This window comes from Schistocerca gregaria, chromosome 2, assembly GCF_023897955.1.
Source record: "Schistocerca gregaria isolate iqSchGreg1 chromosome 2, iqSchGreg1.2, whole genome shotgun sequence".
In the NCBI taxonomy this organism is placed as follows: Eukaryota; Metazoa; Arthropoda; class Insecta; order Orthoptera; family Acrididae; genus Schistocerca; species Schistocerca gregaria.
The window spans coordinates 812,173,382-812,192,578 of NC_064921.1; the positions used below are offsets into that span (position 1 = coordinate 812,173,382).

The 19,197-nt window shown below is 37.3% G+C and overlaps 1 long non-coding RNA gene across 1 annotated transcript in view; it reads right to left on the bottom strand.

Moving 5' to 3' along the window:
• Positions 1 to 2,846: 2,846 nt before the first annotated feature.
• The window catches only part of LOC126335118 (uncharacterized), a 32,380-nt gene continuing 16,029 nt past the window's right edge, over positions 2,847 to 19,197 (bottom strand). The window contains exons 2-3 of the long non-coding RNA XR_007564817.1: positions 3,236 to 3,325; positions 2,847 to 3,134 (exon numbers count right to left, since the gene is read on the bottom strand). This is a non-coding gene — a long non-coding RNA (uncharacterized LOC126335118). The remainder of the gene's footprint in view (positions 3,135 to 3,235; positions 3,326 to 19,197) is intronic.

The following is a 19,197-nucleotide window of genomic DNA, read 5'->3' on the forward strand; positions in this document are numbered from 1 at the left end:
ACTTTATTCACAAAGCATGAGGCATCAACATGTCTGGATGTCTACCCAATAGTGTGTCACTACTGATATCCCCACAGAGTGCAGAGCATTGGAGGAGAGATGCAAATGGCGTCATTGTCTGCCCGAAATAGCATGCACAGGTGTGTGTGACCAGCTGAGTCATGATTGGTTGCAACACAGGAAACAAGTGGACCATTCCATGTAGTTGTGTCACATGTGGCACTGATGCTGTACAGCTGGTAGGGTGGCAAGTGACATGGAAGGCCCTTGTGCAGCTGTACCAGGACTCTGATGTGTGGCTGGAGATGAAAGGGAGCATTGGTAGTGGGGCTGCCTCTGCAGAAGGATCTGCCCCAGACTGTGGCAGGGTTGTAGGTGGTGATAATGCTGGTATCTATGGGCAGCTGGTGGTGTAGGGTGCCATCTGTTGAAAGGTGAAGTGATTTGGATGCTTTGTCTATGTTGTTGAATAGTGTATGTATATAGACTTACCAAGTGGGAAAGCGCCAGTAGACAGGCACAATAAAATAACACACAAACACACACACACAAAATTTCAAGCTTTCGCAAGTGGCAGCTGCTTCGTCAGGAAAGAGGGAAGGCAAAGGAAAGATGAAAGGATGTTGGTTTTATGGGAGAGGGTAAGGAGTCATTCCAATCCCGGGAGCGGAAAGACTTACCTTAGGGGGAAAAAAGGATAGGCATATACTTGCACACACACACACACACACACACACACACACACACACACACACACACACACACATATCCATCCATACATACACCCATGTGTGCATGGGGGTGCAGCACTGGCCAGACTGTGTCGTCCTGTTGCATGGCATGTTTGCAGTGTGAGAGCACTTTGTGTATGAAGACATGTGGCACCGACTGTGGAACAGGAAGTGACATGTAGATATATATGTGATCCTTTATCCACTGAACCAGTGCAGATAGGTACATTTCCTCAGAGTCTTATGTGGGTAGAATGAAATCAGTGTGAATGAAATCAGTAGAATAAAAACAGTGTGAAGCACCAGTGATTTGCCAGGTAGTATCTTGGTGAGGGATGCTTGCAGGACCTCCCTGAAGGCAGTTCAGTTACTGAGTAGTACCCATGGTAATGCTTCAGTCCACGACTCGCTGTGGCACATAAGGGCAGCTTTGCAAGTTCTATTTCACCACATAAAACTGTTTATTGAGACAACACTGATACAAATAATTCTGTTACCAAGCACCAAGATGAGCACTTTATGAAAAATTATATAGACTGACGGTGATTATACCAATTTCCAGGAAATGCAAGCGAAATGCAGAATTCTGGTGGAATCAAAAGTTCATTGACATACTAAGCCTAGTGAATGCTGAAGTCCCAGCTCCCGCATACCGTTCAGATTCTAAGTCCAAAGTGCAGCCAAATCGACATCATACAGCAGGTCCACCACAGTATAGCACTCCCCAGTTGTGCAGTAGAACATTCTCATTAGAACTGGCTTGTAGACATCAGTAGTGGCCTTAAATAAGGCTCCGTAATTAATGAAGCCAGTGGCTGGAGTCTGTGTATATTCTGGGCAGCCAAGTGCTGAGTGTTATGGGTGGCCAATAGCTGTGGTTGGAAGTTCATGCACATGAAAGTGGTCTGCAATACTAGCAGTGTTCTGTGCTAGGAAAAGTGTTGCCAACGATGTGTTTGTAAAATGTAAAGTTTCACGGCCGGAACTGTCATGATTAATAAAATTCTTTTCCGGGCTATTATGCCATGGTCTGATGGATTTCGCATTGTAACGTTGGGTTACAATGCGAAATCCATCAGACCACGGCATAATAGCCCGGAAAAGAATTTTATTAATCACAACGATGTGTTTCTCGGCCGCGCGTAATAGAGTACACCACTGGTCCTTGCAGAGCTGTAGTAGTGCTGTATACCACAAGTATCAACTTGACCTGGAAGCCTTGGACTGCAGTTATTGTGTCTGATGTGCTGAAATATGCTATCCACATTTCTACAAAGGAGGAGGTGGTGTACTCTTCTGTGATGTACTTGAGGGAGCTGCTTCCATCCACCGGGACACTTTGTCTACTATTGACAGTAGATACTCAGGTCCTTCTGACTCTAGGAGAGAGCCTATGAGATATATGTTTACATGAAAGAAGCAAGCTTACAAAATTTAAAACGACCTAATTGTAGTTGTGCTTGTCTCTCAACTCTACTGCACTGGCAAGGTACACATGCTTGAACCCAGGTGTGGCAGTTCCATTTGATGGTGGGCCACACAAAGTATTCTGTAATGAGGTAGACTGTAGGTCTGACACCTGGGTGGAACAGGCTCTGGAGTTGTTCATAAATAGTGTGACACATTGTTTGTGTCACAAATGGTGATATTCTCTTAAGAGAGACATCACAGAGGATCAGTGTTTCAGTCCAAGGAATAGGGTGTTGTTTGATTCATAAGCCAGTGGCAGCATTGCACACCAGTTCCACTATGTTCACATTGTGACAAAGCAGGCAGGGATATTTTTTACTCCCCCTCCCCATCTGCCTCCTTAAAATTCATTTTTTGCTTTTGACTAATTAGCATTAACTTACATAAGTGTAATCTGCATTTTCATAAAAAAAAGAAAGGTTGGCCATCAGTTTTAAAGAATATAACACCAGCTGTAATTTTGTTAGTGTCATTTATTATAGGGTAAAATCAGTAACTGTTTCGTAACTTAAATTCTATTGTTGACACATAAACAAATATAAATTCTGTACTAATTATAAACATTTGAAGGAACAACTAATAGTATTCTTAAAAGATCTGTTTGGCTCTACTTGAAAACATGTTAGCAAAGCCAGCCCTTAACTAATCCCAAAGTAAGTAACAGTTTTATCAAAAGTATTCTTTGCATAACTACATATGTTAATTTCATGAGTTAAACAAATAATTTGGCTTAACTCTAGTAGTAGGAGAAACTGTTAAAAAGACAGAAGTTTATGTATTCAGTTAATTTAATGAGTTAAGTTTTAATTGTTATTTATGTTAATTAAACTTTGAACAATGTGTAGCTTCAGCACCTATTATTGTGAGGACATATAAGGGACCAATTTTTGGACCCGAGACAGTCAGTCCACAGCCAAGTTTCAGACGAGGAACCTGTATTGGTTAGATCAACAACAATGCATCAAATTAATGGTGAAATAAGTGTAACACTAGGCCGTGTGTTAAAACAATGACAGTGCCTGTTCCATACTTACCTTGTTATTCTTCAAGGACTAGGTGGTTATGGTTTTTACTCCTCGTAGATGTTCAATAGTAATCTATTGTAGCAGTATGCGGATGTTCACCTGCAAAATATTAATGAGGCTTAAACAATAGTGCACTGGCCATATTAAATGTGTATATGGAGGGTTGTGAAATGCAAATATGCAACTGTCAGCTATATCATTTAAAGTAGTCCGTTTTTAACTCCCCCCCCCCCCCCCGACATCCCATTTTTCAGCAAGTATAGCAACACAATACGTTGACACCAAGGACAACAAATAAAAAATAAAAAGAAGGCGAATCATTAGATTTGGTGCCCCGGGTGAGGAATATTGTATGTAGCCACAATAAAGTGGGACTCGCAAACTTTGAACAGTGAAATCAACAGCAGATTATAGTGCAGTGGTGCAACATCCAATCAGTGCATGGGATTCATGACCACAGTATAACAGCAACCAATCAGCTAGTGGGTTCTATGGAAGCAGCCACTGAGTACAGGAGCAGACAATCAGCACGCAGGTGGACACAGCTGACTGGAGATAAACAAGATGCCTTGCCAAGAGAATTACAACTTCCCGCACCCAGTCAGATCGAGAATGACAACCACAACTGCAGCAGCAGCAATCAGCAGATGAGTGGTAAAAAAAAAAGAAAGTAATTTTGTAGCTAAAGCCACTTCATATTAAGTGATACATAATGAGTGCACTTAATGAACAAGACATTGTGAAGGGAGACAAGGTACAACATGGGCCTGGTTCAGCAGACAATAGTGCTTATAAATCAGACATGATGGGGATAAAAGTCCTACTGTAGATGAAATGATAAAAGCATCATCTATAGTGTGTGGTGAGGTGAGCAAAACGGACATAAACAGTACTGAAGTGCATGAGATCATTAAGGTTAAGGAGAAGAAACCTAGTAGCAAAAATCAGCAAGAGCAAAAGTTTATGGCAGACAGAAAAGTGGAAGCAATATTAATGCCAATTATGAATAGTTTGAGTAATATGCATATGAAAGAATACATTAGTAGTATGAAAGAAGACATCAGTAGTATGAAAAAAGACATTAATAGGGTGGAAAAGAAAAGTGATAGCATTAAAAAATGACATGCTTAATTTAAAGGATGCACTGAAGAAATAAACTAAAAAGGGGATTAAAGTTGCCAGCTCTAATCTTAGAATTAAATAAGAAGGTTGAAGTGATAGCTAAAGATTGTGATGAAAAGATAAAGACAGTAGTACATAACACTAATGAGAAATTAACATTGATCAGTAGTAAATGTGCAGAAGAGAGAAAGAAGCTTTGTGATGTCTATACAGGTAGTAGGAGGGTGGAGGCTTCTGAAAAACTGTGTAAATATGAAATCAAAGCAGCCAGGAATTTTGTGCTGACAATAGTGCTAAACTTGAGAACTCAACTGATCAGATAAAAATGATTTAGAAACAGGTAGAAACCAAGTGTGCAGTAGTGGTAGAGGAAAAACTGGTAAAAGTGAATAAAAATGTAGATTCCAAATTGGCTAAAATGGAGAAAAATATGGAAGAGGAGCAAAATCAAAAGCATAGAGTATGTAGGGTCCCAAACAGTCCTTCATTTGTTAGTTGTAAGAAATTTAATAATTTTGAACCATATGGGGAAGTGCATACTCAGAACCACCAGGGTAGCTGAGAGCGTTAATGTGCTGCTTCCTGGACGTGGGTAACTGTACTGGCCCCAGATCAAATCCACCCTGCAGATTAATGACAAGGGCAAGTATGCCGGCCAGCCTGGGTGTGGTTTTTTGACGGTTTTCCATATCTCACTAGGTGAATACTGAGCTGCTCCCCATGTTCTACCTCAGTTGCATGACTCACAGACATTTGAAAACATTTGCACTCTTCCATGGCTTACACTAGATGCATACAGCTGGGGTACACTCATTCCATCCCGGAGGGGTTCGGGGTGGCGGCAGGAAGGGCATCCGGCCACCCTCTGCCACTGACACTGACAAATCAATAGTAACACAGCCAACCCCGCTTTTATGTGCGACAAAAGCTCTGAGAAAAAAAGAAAGAAAGAAATGGGGAAGTGTATCCACTAGATTTCATTAGAGAATTTAATGATTTGCCTGAAACATAGAATGACAAAGAGAAAATGTCACTTGTGAGAGGTTTTTTGAACTGGGATGCTTATGGATGGGCAACTCAGGTAGATGATAGCTATACCTCATCGCAAAGCTTTGAGAAAGCATTTTTAGATTAATATTGATCAAAAGAGAAGCAGCAGAGAATTTTGAGTGAATTTTGGGGAGGAGAGGGATTTAACTCTATGAAGGGTACTGTGAAAGGTTTCTGTCAGCTTTGGATAAACAAACTGAAATATTTGGGCTAGGTAGTGAATCAATAATTACGGGTTTAGAAATAAAGTAGTCCTCAGAAAGTTAGAGAATTGCTTGTACCTGCCCCTAGGGGTAATATTAGAGATGTCTTGAATTATGTGGATAAAGTGGAGTGGGTAAAGTACTCAGTGGAAGATTGTAGGAGGAGTTTTGATGACAATAATCAATCGGGGAGAGAATTTCAGGTAAATACGATGAACAGTAATAATTATAGTAGAAATTCAAGGAATGGTTGGGTGGAGGATGGCCAGAATGAGCAAGGAAATGGTAAGAGAAATGTAAATGAGTAATGTAAATGATAGTGGTAAGATGAGTGTCATCTCTAATTCTAGTGAGATGTTGAATGATGGCACATGTAGAAATGTTTATCCTGTAAAAAGAGAGGAGGAACACACTATAATGTGCATTGAAACAGAAATAAGACCTACAAGCAAGTAGAGGAACAACATTTTGTGTTGTATTCATTTATGTGGCGATAATGCTTACCCCATCTGTCTGTCTCAATATTTCATGTTTCCTGAGGCAGTCAAACTCTTCTCCTATCCTATCTGTAGTTTATAAGTGAATCATAAGCATTCTTTCTTTGACTGTCACATGATTGTGTACAGTAGTATACTTTAGTATAGGAATATTTTAGAAAAGTGTTGATATATATATATATATATATATATATATATATATATATATATATATATATATATATATATATATATATATATATATATATATATTAAAAACAAAGATCGGGAAAGCGCCGGCAGACAGGCACATGAACAAAACACACAAACACACACACAGAATTACGAGCTTTCGCAACTGGCAGTCTGTGTATGTGCGAATGGATATGTGTGTGTGTGTGTGTGCCAGTGTACACCTGTCCTTTTTTTCCCCTAAGGGAAGTCTTTCCGCTCCCGGGATTGGAATGACTCCTTACCCTCTCCCTTAAAACCCACATCCTTTCATTTTTCCCTCTCCTTCCCTCTTCCCGACGAAGCAACTGCCAGTTGCGAAAGCTCGTAATTCTATGTGTGTGTTTGTGTGTTTTGTTCATGTGCCTGTCTGCCGGCACTTTAACGCTTGGTAAGTCTTGGAATCTTTGTTTTTAATATATTTTTCCCATGTGGAAGTTTCTTTCTATTTTATTTATAAAAGCAAAGATGATGTGACTTACCACCCAAAAGTGCTGGCAGGTCAATAGGCACACAAACAAACACAAACATACACACAAAATTCAAGCTTTCGCAACCAACAGTTGCTTCACCAGAAAAGAGGGAAGGAGAGAGAAAGACAAAAGGATGTGGGTTTTAAGGGAGAGGGTAAGGAGTCATTCCAATCCCGGGAGTGGAAAGACTTACCTTAGGTCTCATCGCCTTCCTGCTCCGAACATGGTTTTGCCGACAATGTCGGCCTTCCACCACCTCTCGCCATCGCCATGTCTCATGCACAGAGCTCACGGCCATGCCCCCCAACCTTCAACCACAGCTGTTTTGCACATCAAGTGGAGCGGAAAGATGCCCACTCGTCAAAGCAGAAATGGCAGATGTGTTGGTTATACATTGAGGAGGTAGTGAAGAGAGCGGCAAAGCAAGCGGCACTGGAATGTGGCTGGTTATGCCGTGGTACAGAAAAGAAGTGTCTGGAACTACCAAGGAAAGGTGGCAGCGGTGTAAATAAATTGCTTGTCTCACATCAGTAACGTAGAATTTCCACTTGAGGCGGCGTGTGACATCTGGGACATAGATCCATGTAGCGTGATTGTCAGGGTATTAGTTGTAGCTGGTAGTAACGGCAAAGGATAGTCAGCAGTCGGAGGCAGAAAAATGACAGGAGCAGTTTGTTGCATGTCGTGCTTGGTCGGTGTCGGCTGCGGCATGTGTAACTGATCTTGTACCAACAAGTTCTATGTCGCAATTTTCTCACATAGCTGTTGCAGTTGTTCAGGCAAAAATGTATATCATGAAGCAGTCTGCTGTGTATCACTGAGTGACATGGGGTCGAAATCAAAATCCGTCTCTATCAAAGGGTAACCTGGTGTACAAGACAAGGTCGGCGGCACAATATTGACGTAACAGTTCGAGTAGAAGAGATCATGTGTGTGATAACGAATGTGAAACTCAGTACTCGGTGGCGGAGGAGTGAGAACACGTTCACTTCTGTATGAAGCATTAATACGGCTGAAATCGTCTTGTGGGGTGGGTGAACAAGTTTTGGGCGCAATAGAGTAGTGAACGGCCGGGTGGTATGTGTGCATAGTGCCGACGAGTTGTTGACAAGATGAGGGTGCGGTAGCCATGGTGGGATCATATGTTGCTCAGCTGTTTGTTTTGACTGGGTCGAGGTCAGTGAGCCAGCTGGCGGCGGCCGTGATGTCGCTGTCGATAGCGGTCAAGCAGTGTTGGTGTGGCTCGAGTGGTGTGTAGAGGGAGGCGTGGCATGTCCAGTGTTGCAAGTTTAGATTGTTCTCAAAATTTATAGTTTGCAGTCTGCTTGCAAATGATTTATCAATTAGTTTGGGTCAAGCAAGTGTAGATTGTTCTTAAAATTTATAGTTTGGAGTCTGTTTGCGAGCGTGTTATCAATTGGATAATCTCTAATTGTTCTTCTGTTTTTTTTTTTTTTTTTATTTCTCAGGCAAATTGTTAGAGCAAAAAAAAATATTTTCTTTGAATGGTTTAGCTTCATTATCTAAAAAAATGTAATCAACATTTCTAATTTTAGAATAAGGTCATTGTTTCCAAATATTTCCATCTCAGTTCATTGATACAGTGTCTACACGTTGTACTATGACCATTGTCTATATTTCCGTAAAGTAAAATTATCAGTTGACTTCTCTGTTTTTTGCAATGTTTACTCATTTTATTTTGGACATCTACCTTTTACGTAGAAATTTTTTTTTTTTAGCAAAAAGTCAAATTTCCTAGTTTTTAACTAATTATTACATTGGGAACTAATGCTGGTGGTTTATTGCAATCAACACCAAATAAAAATAAATCAGTTGTACCAACTGTTACGAATTTATTTTGTGAATTCATTATGTTCATAGAAAATATCATTCTTGAAAAAATGGAACAATCCATTAATGTATCTAAACGCACAATTTATTCCAGTTGGTGTTTTTGAATATTCTATATTTACAACATGTCATCTTTTATGTTTAAAATTGCATTCATCTATCACCATATGGAAAAGTTCATTAAAGAACAAAAAACTTTTTTCCTGTACTTGTGCATACAGCATTTAATTTGAATTGTGTACACAATCCCATACTAGATATTTACTTAGGATACCTTGGTATTAATTGTAATGTATACAAATTTTTGATATATATACAAATACAAATAAAACAATTTCACATTGTCTTTGATATATTCCATCTATTTTTTGTAAATCTTGCCATAAAAAAGTTACGCAATTAGTTGTTAGTTGAGATCATATCACTAAATATCTATACTCACTTCTGAAAATAGAAATATATAAAATTTCACTCACAAACAATAAGTGATCGAACTTGTTAATTTGACATAAAGTTCCAATTGGTTTAGATGAAAAACTGGAATTCTTTTGAGTGTAGATGGTAGTACTGATGTCAATACTTCTCACTACAAAAGTTTTGAATAGCATAGGTATCATTTTGAGATAATTCTTAATAAAAACTATTATAGTATGGATGCATTACTGTTCCATAAACATCTGTGTGTTCTACACCAAATGTCAAACCAATTTTATGAACCAAAATATTAAATAGATTTGTTTTATCTTTTGGTGTGTTCCTATCACTCTCCAAGTACCACTGCTCTTCGCCATCCATATGTACTTCCACTGGATCAGGATTCTTAGTTGAAAAAAATGCATGATCTAACACATTACAATTTCAATCTAGATCCTTTGAACAGCAGTGAGCATAATTTCAGAATTATGCACATATCTTTTATTTGTAATTGAGATAACAGGATTATTGTTATCTTGTTGAAACTAAATGTCAATATACTTTTGCAATTAATAAAATCCTGCCCATGTTACTTGTAATACCTTTTTAGTTTCACCTTTGCACTAACATTTTATATTTTTCTTATTCCATTTATACATTTTAGTACGTATTTGTATCTTTAACACCACACAAAATTCAAAGTTTCTTCACTTAACATACAATTTATTTCATGATGATGTACTGAAATTTCATTAAGGCTTCACTAAATATGATATCACTCAGTTTTGTATCATCCTGAATGTCTAAGTAACCATAACCATTCAAATATTTCGTTACTTCACTCTTTCCATCTGTAACTACTATTTCCACAAACAACAATAGTAGAAGTAACTTCATTTATATAAACTTAAATTTTATAGGATTAATCTGAATTCCTCAAGATTGGAGGTATTGAAAGGAAATGAAAAATCGACTATATTAACTAATGAATCAATAGCAGTAAAATGATTGTACCTAAATATACACAAAAATCTACAAAATTTATAAATGAGCCTCATCTATATTGTTTATTTATGATATCCAACATGTCCTTTGCAGAAAATATTCAAGATTTGGTTTATGAATATGTTTTAACGTCAATCTGTAAAAATGGAGAATATAAAATTAAAGACACTATTGAGGTCAAATAACTCACCTGCAAAATATAAACAAAATGAACATATATACCATTTAAATACAATAATTGATAATGCTTTAGAAATAGTACAGGAAAGATGCAGGGAAACAGATGTTTTATTACTGCATCTTGTTTCTCAAAGATTTGATAAGAATTTAAGGTAAGCTGTTGTTCTTATAAAATTATTTGATGAAAATTTTGAATATAATTATTGTTATTAGAGTAAACAAGAAAATTTACAAAGGCAGTTGTGTAGAATCAAAGATAGACATCCAAATTGTGAAGAAATCTTAATAATTAATAATAATCCTAATTCAGTAATCACCTTTTTTCTTGTCCATTACTTCTTTTGCAATACCCACTGCTCTGACTGCTATGAACTAATAGATGGCGAGATGGTAATGCTGCCAATAATAAAGTTAGAAATCTGCCTACGTGTTTTGTTAGTCCTGAACCTTCTTTCTTTTTTGTTAGGTATTTGGTAATTTTTTTCACACCAGGTATACCAAATGTAAATAACCACCAGTTTTTTACCTCTCTCAGATACAAAATTATAAATACTTGGTAACTGGTCATTATTGAGTGTAATTTTAATAGATTATGGTTTAGTTTTGCCTCTAGGCAGTAAAGCATAATCAATTCTGAAGTTATTAATTTATACACTTTTTGTAACGATTAATCCCCCCCCCCCCCTAAGAATAATAGACATTGCCATTGGTGGGGAGGCTTCAGTGATTCAGCGATACAGATAGATGCAACCACAACAGAGGGGTATCTGTGTATCTGTTGAGAGGCCAGGCAAACTTGTGTGTGAAGAGGGGCAGCAGCATTTTCAGTAGTTGCAGGGGCAATAATCTGGATGATTGCCCGATCTGGCCTTACAACATTAACCAAAACAGCCTTGCTGTGCTGGTACATCAAACGGCTGAAAGCAACGCAAACTACAGCCATAATTTTTCCCGAGGGCATGCAGCTTTACTGTATGTTTAAATTATGATGGGTAAAATATTCCGGAGGTAAAACAGTCACCCATTTGGATCTCCAGGCAGGGAATACTCAGGAGGACGTCATTATAGGGAGAAAGAAAACTGGCGTGCTACCGATCAAAGCATGGAATTTCAGATCCCTTAATTGGGCAGGTAGGTTAGAAAATTTAAAACGGGAAATAGATAGGTTAAAGTTAGATATAGTAGGAATTAGTGAAGTTCACTGGGAGGAGGAACAAGACTTTTGGTCAGGGGAATACAGGTTTATAAATACAAAATCAAATAAGGGTAATGCAGGAGTCGTTTTAATAATGAATAACAAAATAGGAGTGCAGGTAGGGTACTACAAACAGCATAGTGAATGAATTATTGTGGCCAAGATAGATACGAAGCCCACGCCTACTGCAGTAGTACAAGTTTATATGCCAACTAGCTCTGCAGATGATGAAGAAATTGAAGAAACGTATGATGAAGTAAAAGAAAATATTCAGATAATGGAGAGAGATGAAAATGTAATAGTCATGGGTGACTGGAATTCAGTAATGGGAAAAGGGAGAGAAGGAAACGTAGTAGGTGAATATGGACTGGGGCTAAGAAATGAAAGAGGAAGCCGCCTTGTAGAACTTTGTGCAGAGCACAACTTAATCATATGTAACACTTGGTTCAAGAATCATAAAAGAAGGTTGTATACATGGAAGAAGCCTGGAGATACTGACAGATTTCAGATAAATTATATAATGGTAAGACAGAGATTTAGGAACCAGGTTTTAAATTGTAAGACATTGCCAGGGGCAGATGTGGACTCTGACCACAATCTATTGGTTATGAACTGTAGATTAAAACTGAAGAAACTGCAAAAGCGTGGGAATTTAAGGAGATGGGACTTGTATAAACCGGCTAAACAAGAGGTTGCACAGAGTTTCAGGGAGAGCATAAGGGAACAATTGACAAGAATGGGGGAAAGAAATACAGTAGAAGAAGAATGGGTATCTTTGAGAGATGAAGTAGTGGAGGCAGAAGAGGATCAAGTAGGTAAAAAGATGAGGGCTAGTAGAAATCCTTGGGTGACAGAAGAAATATTGAATTTAATTGATGAAAGGAGAAAATATAAAAATGCAATAAATGAAGCAGGCAAAAAGGAATAAAAACGTCTCAAAAATGAGATCGACAGGAAGTGCAAAATGGCTAAGCAGGGATGGCTACAGCACAAATGTAAGGATGTAGAGGCTTATCTCACTAGGGGTAAGATAGATACTGCCTACAGGAAAATTAAAGAGACCTTTGGAGAAAAGAGAACTACTTATATGAATGCCGGTATCAAGAGCTCAGATGGAAACTCAGTTCTAAGCAAAGAAAGGAAAGCAGAAAGGAGGAAGGAGTACATAGAAGGTCTATACAAGGGCAATGTACTTGAGTACAATATTATGGAAATGGAAGAGGATGAAGATGAAATGTAACAAGGCCCTGGGAGTAGACAACATTCCATTAGAACTACTGATGGCCTTGGGAGAGCCAGTCTGGTGAGCAAGATGTATGAGATAGGCGAAATACCCTCAGACTTCAAGAAGAATATAATAATTCCAATCCCAAAGAAAGCAGGTGCTGACTGATGTGAAAATTACCGATCAATCAGTTTAATAAGTCATGGATGCAAAATACTAACGCGAATTCTTTACAGAAGAATGGAAAAACTGGTAGAAGCCGACCTCGGGGAAGATCAGTTTGGATTCCACAGAAATATTGGAACATGTGAGGTAATACTGACCCTATGACTTATCTTAGAACCTAGATTAAAGAAAGGCAAACCTACGTTTCTAGCATTTGTAGACTTAGAAAAATCATTTGACAATGTTGACTGGAATACCCTCTTTCAAATTCTGAAGGTGGCAGGGGTAAAATACAGGGAGCGAAAGGCTATTTACAATTTGTACAGAAACCAGTTGGCAGTTATAAGAGTCAAGGGACATGAAGGGGAAGCAGTGGTTGGGAAGGGAGCGAGACGGGATTGTAGCCTTTCCCTTATGTTATCCAATCTGTATGTTGAGCAAGCAGGAAGGAAAGAAAAGAAAATTTAGGAGTAGGTATTAATATCCAATGGAGAAGAAATAAAAACTTTGAGGTTCGCTGATGACATTGTAGATCTGTCAGAGACAGCAAAGGACTTGGAAGAGCAGATGAACGGAATGGACTGTGTCATAAAAGGAGGATACATGATGAACATCAACAAAAGCAAAACAAGGATAATGGAATGCAGTTGAATTAAATCATGCGATGCTGAGGGAATTAGATTAGGAAATGAGACACTTCAAGTAGTAGATAAGTTTGGCTATTTGAGGAGCAAAATAACTCATGATGGTCGAAGTAGGGAGGATATAAAATGTAGACTGGCAATGGCAAGGAAAGCGTTTCTGAAGAAGAGAAATTTGTTAACATTGAGAACAGATGTAAGTGTCAGAAAGTCGTTTCTGCAAGTATTTGTATGGAGTGTAACCATGTAAGGAGGTGAAACATGGACGATAACTAGTTTGGACAAGAAGAGAATAGAAGCTTTCAAAATGTGGTGCTACAGAAGAATGCTGAAGATTAGATGGGTAGGTCATATAACTAATGAGGAGGTATTGAATAGGATTGGGGAGAAAAGAAGTTTGTGGCACAACTTGACTAGAAGAAGGGATTGGTTGGTAGGACATTTTCTGAGGCAGCAAGGGATCACCAATTTAGTATTGGAGGGAAGTGTAGAGGGTAAAAATCGTAGTGGGAGACCAGGAGATGAATACATTAAGCAGATTCAGAAGGATGTAGGTTGCAGTAGGTACTGGGAGATGAAGAAGCTTGCACAGGATAGAGTAGCATGGAGAGCTGCATCAAACCAGTCTCAGGACTGAAGACCACAACAACAACAACAAGGATTAGCAGTGTTCATAGTCCCCAACCATTGTCATCACCTAATTTTCTCTTTCTGTGCATTATTCCTCTAATTGCAGTTGCCACTAATTTTTCTCTAATTGAAGCATCAGAAGCATGGATTCTTTCTTTTGTAGCTATGTGAAGTTTTTTATCTCCCTGTGCCTTTTTTATAAATCTTTATTACCTCTGTACGCAATATCATGTCATTTTCAAGTATTGTGTACTGGATATATTCTTTGATTGCCTCTAGCTAATCTTTCTTCTAATTTTATTCCTGAACCACAGTAAGTATAACCAGGGAGATGCATTTTGAATGGTAATTTATTAATTAAAGTTTAACCAAGACTTTTCCACATTTTTCAGTTTTCCAAAACGTATGTGGCAAGTTATTCAAACTTCTAATCAAATATGTAATTAGTTTTGGATTTATGATAGTAAAATCATTGAATTTGTTTGTTAACATTTGTGTCATTCCCAATTTTTCATTACCATAATTGTTATTTTCAGTTAATTCTTTTCCATGAATAATTGCTAAACTATCAATTAAATGTCTAACATCATTCACCCAAACATATTCACTTGGTATTTCTGTATATTTTTATTAAGCCTTCACCTAGTTCCTCATTTTCACTTTGCAGTGAATCATCTAGATTTCTTTTACTCAGTACTGGAAACAAATCATCAATGACACCTTTTATCAAATGTTTATAATTATTACCTTAACTTGATTTTATTTTATGTGGATTTTATCATTATATAATGCCCCTGCATGGCTCAATATATCTGCATGTTTTGATAAAGCAGAACCAGTAAAGTATTGGTTTTCAGTCATCCATTGTAATCTGTTTCTTAGTTAAGAGATTCATTAGTACCTTCACCTGTTTTATGATCAAGTGTGAATTTATGTCCATCAAATTTTACTGATAATTTACCAATATATTTAAAGGTAGGTCCTAATCCTAATACTGTGTCTTCAGTATGGTTGGTATACTTTAACATTCTTTTGCTTATACTTATTTTTCTGACATCACCCTCCTTCATCTTTTAACAACACGCTGACACATTTCACCTGTTTTGCTAAACATAATAACTGTGCTACGAGCTATGTTATTATTCGTTTCATGTTTTCTCTTAGGAATCCTGAGCACATCAGAAAAGAACATGATTTTACCCTCAACCTGCCCACCCACCTCCCACCCCTAGGGTGGCTGTGGTAAAGGTAAGACCACACTGAGTAGAATTGTCCTGCAGCATAGTGGCACAACATGACATGGGACATGGCTCTGTTTAGTATAATGTATTTGAAATGCAGTAGCACGACAATGCGTAGCAGATTTTGTGGCTAAGGTATTGGTCTACCACCACATAAAGCAGACAAAAGTGACACAGATGTGATAATAATTTCCATGTTGTGTGAGGAAGAAGACTACAAATTTATATATGTGAACATTGGTGTCCTTGGAAACAATAGCAATGCAGGTATCTCTTCACAGTCAGTTTTGGCAAGAAAACTGGTAACAAATACCTTGTATATACTAAGCCCAAAGGAATTACCAGGCATGACAGTTGGACTGCCACACATTTAACTCCTTTACTAGCCCATGAACAATTAGTACAATTCTGATTTTTCGTGTTCTGTTACATAGTCAAGAGCTTCTTTCAGTTAATCTATATGTTCATGTAAAATACATGGTGTATCAGATATGCAGTATCATCTTTTAAAGAAGTTATTTAATAACGAAATCTTTTATACAGTATCTGTATTTCTCTTCATTAGGTTTCCTAATCATATCCATTGAGGAAAATCGAAACTTATCATTCCAATATTTACCACACAAGTCTTTAAGCATCTTCAAATTGTAAATCACAACCAACAAACTCATAGTAGGTATGATTTAAATTTGTATCATCTTGTCTAAAAATATTTATAGAATTTAGATTATACCATACTAATGATTCTTGTATTTTTTAATATGCTTGGGCTAAATAAAAGCAATCTGTTCGTTTATATATTTCCCCAGTAAAATATTCTCTTACTACACCTCAATTTTATAGAACATTTCTAACTCCACATATTACACAAATATAATAAATTGTATTGTGATGGAGAAATGACAGAAATTCCTGTTGGCCAATATATTTTGGAAAGATTGGAAAAATTTATTCACACTAAAGAAAAGATAGTGCTGAAGGTGTGCTTGGATTTGGTAACCAAATTATTGAAGCAGATAAAAAACTGTTGCTAATAATGTTCCTATACTTATTCCATTTGAATTAATCAATCTAATTTTTAGTGTAGCTGATGGAATGTTTGTGAAGCATACTGATCATTTTCATCAAAAAGCTAATATTACTGCTTCATTCAAGCCTAATGATGAATTTGGAGGACCAATAATTCATTATGTAAATTTCAAGCTTTTGCAACCCACAGTTGCTTCATCAGGAAAGAGGGAAGGAGAGGGAAAGACGAAAGGATGTGGGTTTTAGGGGAGAGGGTAAGGAGTAATTCCAATCCCAGGAGCAGAAAGACTTACTTTTGAGGGGCAGGGGGGGGGGGGGGGGGGGGGGATGGATAGGTATACACTCACACACACACACACACACATATCCATCCGCAGTGTCTGTATATGTGCGGATGTGTGTGTGTGTGTGTGTGTGTGTGTGTGTGTGTGTGTGTGTGTGTGTGTGTGTTTGTGTGTGTGTGTGTGTGTGTGTGTGCGAAAAAGAGACAGGTATGCACTCGCATACACTGTGCAAGTGCATACCTATCTCTTTTTCCCCCCAAGGTAAGTCTTTCCGCTCCCAGGATTGGAATGACTCCTTACCCTCTCCCTTAAAACCCACATCCTTTTGTCTTTCCCTTTGCTTCCCTCTTTCCTGAAGAATCAACCGTGGGTTACAAAAGCTTGAAATTTGTGTGTGTGTTTGTGTTTGTTATTGTCTCTATCAACATACCAACACTTTCGTTTGGTAAGTTACAGCATCTTTGTTTTTATATAATGGGAATCAGAAATAACAATAACTGATGAAAACAATAATTTGAGTGACTTCAATGGCGCTACTGTAACAGCCACTTCAGAAATAGTTTAACAAATTTTTATCTTTATTAAATAATGGACAAAATAGCTACCAGTTCTAGTCATTCCTTGTAGATGAGCAATCAAAAAATGTACTAAATACTCCTAACAAGGATACAGAAATTAACATAAATAAAGGAGTTGAATGGCTTCATCCTAATCATGCTCAGTTGTACATAAGCTTCAGTATTATTGGAGCTGATGGTACAGATTGTCCAACTTATGATTGAATATCTAGTAAATTTAATTGATTATTATGTGGCAAAGCTATTTTATTTTATAACCACAAAGAAAGGCAATAATGTCAAGGATAGAGCATCCCTTTTCTTCATCATCAATATTGTTGTAATTGACTTCGACTCTTAATGATAAAATACGTAAGGTAGGACATGCACTTAACAATGCTTAAGTAAAGAGTAAGAAAAATGAAGTACTTTATTCACTGAATTTACTTATTGGTTTCTTCAGGTAAAAGAAACACTTCCAAAAGAAGGTAAAACTAGTAGTATCTATGGAAATCCATGTACTTATTGTTAAATATGAACCAAATTATGAGCTTGAACAACAAAAAAATATACTGAAAAATACTAAAATTTCAATATCTTTCTACAAACTACAAACAGCTGAAGTAGCAGAATTAAGTGGGTAGAAAAATTTCAAGCTAAATATCACAAATTACTATAATTCACTAGAATTTGATATGAATTATTTTATTTTTGTTGTGTTTCAAACTGATCGAAATAATAATCAGTTGACTGTCTCTTTGTTATGCGATAACATTAAACTTGAGAATATTATATTAAAAATGGAAGGAATTAAATATTTCCTCAAGAAATATGGAACTTGGATCCACCAAATAATTATTTGAAGTTATATGATGAGCTTGTTGGTTTTAATCGAATTACACAGTTGAAAGATGATGTGGATATAAGTCCATTTAATTTCATCTATGTGATTAAAATGACTCACAGAAATAATATTGTTACTGCTCAGAGGACTGCTATGAAATTATGTGCAACATTCAATGGTAAAATACTGAAAGACACAATCGCCTACATAAATATTTATGTAAAGAAGAATATCACATTCGATGCACAACACAGAATATTAACTCAGAATTTTTATACTGGAAAACTTAGTATCTGATGATAACTTATTTTATTTGTTATTATTTCCTGAATAGCACTTTTCAGGTAGATTATGTCAATGTTTTGAATTTTTAAATCAGTTAATATTTCGCTGGCAAATTAACTGAAATCAATCTATATAACTGTCCAGGAAGCAACTGGTTCATGTAGGCCTGTGCTCTACAATGTCTCTCAGCAGTCTGTGGTGGGCACAGTTGATAAGAAATATCTGACTACTCCTTCTGCTTCACTCCACCTCCTTGTCGCAGTCTCACTCACACAGTAGCTCTCTCACTCACACAGCATCGGCACACAAGGAAGTATTCGAAATTCTGATTACTAGATGTCACCAGCATAGTGAAGTGTAATACAGTTTTTAAACATATTTTCCCTATTTCTTAGCCAAAATTAATGGCTTGAACTTTGAGTTATTACTACTTAAGTGGTTTACTGCTGCTGTCTTAACGTCTCTAAAAATAAAATCAGTTTCAGAGAATCAGAGACCAAATCATAAAGTTTGAATTACATATGACTACAGGTGAAGGGGCATCCAACATGTATTTTCACTTATAAAAGTTGTCAACAAATGGTTTTGAGGTGGCTTCCATTTACTTTAATAGGGGAACATGCTTCACTTTAAACACAAATTATACTTTTTTTGTTGTTGTTAATATACAATATTCGAGACTTCAGTCAAACTTTACTCCATAAAATGACGGATGGGAGTGCACATTACCAGAGGTCACTATGACGTAATGGGTAGAGAGTGCTGGCTAAAGCCGGCCAGAGTGGCCGAACGGTTCTAGGCGCTTCAAGCTGGAACTGCGCGACCGCTATGGTAGCAGGTTCAAATCCTGCCTGGGGCTTGAATGTCTTT